Source organism: Triticum dicoccoides, chromosome 5A (assembly GCF_002162155.2).
Source record: "Triticum dicoccoides isolate Atlit2015 ecotype Zavitan chromosome 5A, WEW_v2.0, whole genome shotgun sequence".
Classification (NCBI taxonomy): domain Eukaryota; kingdom Viridiplantae; phylum Streptophyta; class Magnoliopsida; order Poales; family Poaceae; genus Triticum; species Triticum dicoccoides.
The window spans coordinates 565,938,569-565,943,093 of record NC_041388.1 but is presented as its reverse complement, the minus strand read 5'-3'; positions in this window follow the sequence as shown (position 1 = coordinate 565,943,093).

Genomic DNA, 4,525 nt, shown 5'->3' with positions numbered 1-4,525 from the left:
CACCGACGGCCACATGTATCTCACACCCACGATACTTGCTATTTAGGGTTTCCTCTACCGCTCAGCGACCCTCGACGACCCTCGTTCCCGATAAAAAAAAGAGGAAGAAGAAGAAAAAAAGAGGAGAAGAAAGAATAGAGGAGTTCTTACTCCTATATTCTTTCTTCTCCTCTTTTTCTTCTTCTTCCTCTTCTTTTTTTATCCTTGAAGCGTTGTCGAGGCCACTCCAAACCCTAGATAAGCAGCGTCGAGGCCACCCCAAACCCTAGAGAAGCAGCGTCGAGGCCACTAATTAATATTAGTTCTACGTTTGCCACTAATATATCCATCTGTCATGTTTGAATAATAATTGCCATGTTGTAAATATTTGTAGAAACTATGGACACCGCCCGAGACGAAGTACAAGAAGAGTTGTTGGGGGACATAATCGCACGAGGAAGTGATGCCGTCTGCTCGTTGTTTCTCAACGACACCGATGGTCTGGAAGCAGTTGGCTATGATTATGATGGCTCCGGTGACCTAATGCCGGTGCAAGGAGACCGTGAGGACGGCTCCGGTGACCCAATGCCGGTGCAAGAAGGAGACCGTGATGATGTCTCTGATGACCGAACCGAGTCCGGCCAGGTATATATATTAGTTAAGCTTCTGCTGACTAGCTAATTGATGCATTCATTGTTTTGGTATGTACACATATTAATTAAGTCTTTGTTCTTTTTTCTAGCCCTCCGGATCGAGCACAACTTCGGTAAAGAGACGAGGCCCGAAGAAAAAGTTGAGCTCGGATGAAAAGTTTGAGATCATAGCAATCGCGCCCGACGACCAACCGATTGAACCCCTCTGGACAAAGAGTGCATTTATTGCTCAGTGCGGGGTTTTGGTTAGGGACAAGATCTCGACCAGCATCCAGCAATGGTTAAAGCCGGCTACAGAAGACCCTGAGGTGTCTTATGTCAATGATATGCAGAAAAATGATCTTTGGACTGAGCTGAAGTCAAATTTCACCCTACCGCCAGAGGATGATGTGGAGAAGCCAGTTAAAGAGCAATTAATCAAGTCTTTTGCTCTTAAGAGGATGGCAGAACTATTCAGGATGTGGAAGAAAGAGCTGAATAAGTTTGTCGAAAATAAAGAGACACCAGAATTCAAGGGCAGGTATAAGAAGATCAGAGATCACTGGCCCGCATTTGTGGCCCACAAGACATCGGAAAAGAGTAAGAAGATGTCAGCGACAAACAAGCAAAATGCTGCGAAGAAGAAGCATCACCATCGCACGGGGTCAGGTGGCTACCTCGTAGCCCGGCCTAAGTGGGCCAAGACTGAGAATGATCTGGTTGATAAAGGGATCGAACCAGAGACAATTAACTGGCCAGACCGTTGCCAAACTTGGTTCTTCGGGGCTGGCGGAACCTTGGACCCTGTATCAGGGAAGTGCATTTGGACGAACGATCAAATGGACATACCAGTCAAGAAGCTTCAGTAGTATATCGAAGCAGTGCAGCAAGGGACGTTCGTTCCAGACAGAGAGAACGACGAGCTCACAATGGCCCTCGGGAATCCTGAGCACCCTGGACGGACACGAGGCACGCCAGGCTCCATTCCGTGGAATGTTGGGTTTCCGGACGCAGGCGGTTACAAATGCCACGAGAGGAGGAAGAAAGTGGAGCAGACCCAACTGCAGGCATTGCATGCTAGGGTACAAGCAATAGAGGAACGAGAAGCAAATCGCAGCAAACGAACTGCCGAAGCTTCCCCCGAAGCTACCCCGCCATCTCAGTGGAGAAGCAGCGTGGCTTCCACCGAGCTGCTTCAGCCGGAGCATGTCTTGACGGCTCCTGCCAGCTATCCTGTGGATGCTATCACGGAGTCTCAAAATTGCCACCTTATGATGCAATGGATTGATATGAAGGTCAAGGCGGCTGTTGGCTCTGTTTTTCCTACTGAACCCGGCGCAACATTTCACTGCAAGCCGATTCTAGAAGGATATGCTAGGGTGATGGTGGATGAAATAACGGAGGGATTTGAGGACCTCCAGCTTGACCACCCTACCGATGAAGGGGAGACTCGGCTGGGCTCTGCTATGAGGACTCCATGCCTATGGCGGAGGAGCTCATCAACCTTCCGAACTGGCGCCTCCGCCTCCTCCTCCTCCTCCGGCGAGTCAGGGCACTCCGCCTCCTCCACCGCCTCCTCCTTCGGCGAGTGACGATCAGGGCACTCGGCCGGCTCCTTCTCCGGCGCGTGGCGGCACTCCGCCTCCTTCTCCGCCTCGTCAGCAAGGGCGGAAGAGACCTTCCGCCACTCCGGCTGCTCCGGCGCGTTGTAGTCCTTCTCCTCCGCCTCGTAAGCAAGTAAAGAAGACAACCGCTCCGTCTGTTCTGTCGGCGTCTAGCAGTACAGCTAGAGGCGGGAGGACATACAGATTCGGTCCTTCTCTGAAGACTCCAGAGAAGTTACCATACGAGAGGACCCCGGAGGAGAACGCCGAGATCACGCGAGAAGAAGTGAGGAACTTATTTGAAGGGGTGAAAGCAAAGAAACATCCACCTCCGGAGGAGAAGGTAGATACGGTGAAAGCGAAGCGCACTCTGGCTGCCCTGACAAAACCACCCAAGTCTCCGCTGAAAGGAAACTATGAGAGCATTATTGGAAAGGAATTTGCCGAAGCGGAGTGGTTGGGAAGTACTGTCAGTGATCAAAGGCTGAAAGAACGACGAGCTGGGAAACAAATTTCCCAACTCGGCGAACAAGCGAAGCAATCGTGCCCCCGCTCAAGGTGCCTAGCGACATCATCGCTAATGATCCGAGGATGGTGCCCGGTTATAGCAATCTTGGAGATTACCTGCCCGACGATGTACATTATGATTTCATGGAGGTGCAGATACAAAGATACAAGTACGGGAAGCCTCTCGTCAAAGATGAAAGATCTCTATCAACGATGATGCGAAGATTGCATGATTGGTACTTGAAAATCTGCAGAGAGTCTGGGGGGAGGAGTACTTTGTATGTGAGAGTTAAAAAGGAGCATGACCTCGTTGGAATTGAACTGTTGCCTGTTCCATTTGAGGAGTTCTTTCAGTTTTTCAATCAATTGGCCCTCGATAAAGCAACGGTCACCTGCTACTGTCTGTAAGTAGTACTACTTCTGTCATTAAGTCTCTCTATATAGCTCAGCTCTTTCATTGCATGTATTTATAATTATCCTCACTATATTATGCAGACTGAAGATCGTCGAATTGAAGAAAAGACAAATCTGTGATATTGGGTTCATTAACACAAATCTCATAGATGCAACTCAGGTTAAATTTCATGTCACGGATACCGAGGCCAACTTGCTACGATCGTTGGTAATAAATGAAAACAAAGATATAATACTCTTTCCTTACAACTTCAAGTGAGTGTTACTATTTTGTGCATATTCGGTTTCCCTTATATATTAGTCAAGGTTATAGTAATGTAATTGATGAGTTATGCATGCGTGTGCAGTTTCCACTATATTCTCCTAGAGATTAAAGCTTGAGCAGGGACTAGTAACCGTCTTAGACTCAAGACGAAAAGATCCCCAGGACTATGCGGACATGACTCAAATGCTCGAGAAGTAAGTTAAATCGATCATTATCCACCATATCAGCAACTTTGTTCATTTCCTGATATATCAAGTAATTGTTTTCTTTGTCTGGCAGGGTTTGGAAAAAATTTACCAAAAAAGCTCCGGGACTCCCGAAGAGGCTGCAATTTAGACACCCGAAAGTAAGTACTATAGTAGCATGTTCCGTGCATCTCCTATTGATTCAAGCGCTAGTTTTATCAATATCATTTGGCATTCTTGCTTATCAGTTTGATTGACCTCTATTTCTTGTAAAGTGGTTGTGGCAGGAACAAGGGAATGATTTCTTTGGATACTACGTTTGCGAGTCCATCCGCCACACGACCTGTGAGCGGGGCTACTCTGACGAACAATATGAAGTGCGTAAATAACAACATTCACAATTTTATTTTATTACCATCATTTGTGTTGAGTTTCATTCATTCATATATATATGTATTGACCCCCTTCTTCAAATTAGATGTTTCGGAAGCGGGATGAACTCATAGCACCAGCTCGCATGCGAGCAATTCAAGAGGAATTGGTGGCATTCTTTCTTGACCACGTGATCGCTGAAGACGGAGGATACTATGTGGACCATGCGTCCGTATGTTAGGAGATTATATTTATAAGAGATAATTATTGTATATATGTAGCCGGTAGTGTCGGATAGATATACGAGAACTTGTTGTTCGACCAATCTCTCGGAGAAGGAGAGGTGGTCGATACCACTTCTCTCTGTATGCATATATGTTCATGACGATCTTCTATTTCTTTCGTTTGATTACTAGCTAGCTAGCGTGTCTAGTCCTCTCTATACGTATGTATAGTACGTAGCGTCGACCAAGCACGGACATAAGAGATGACACTTCTCTCTATTAATTATAGCTAGCTAACACAATATATGAAACACCTAAATTAACCCCCCAAAACCCCCAACCC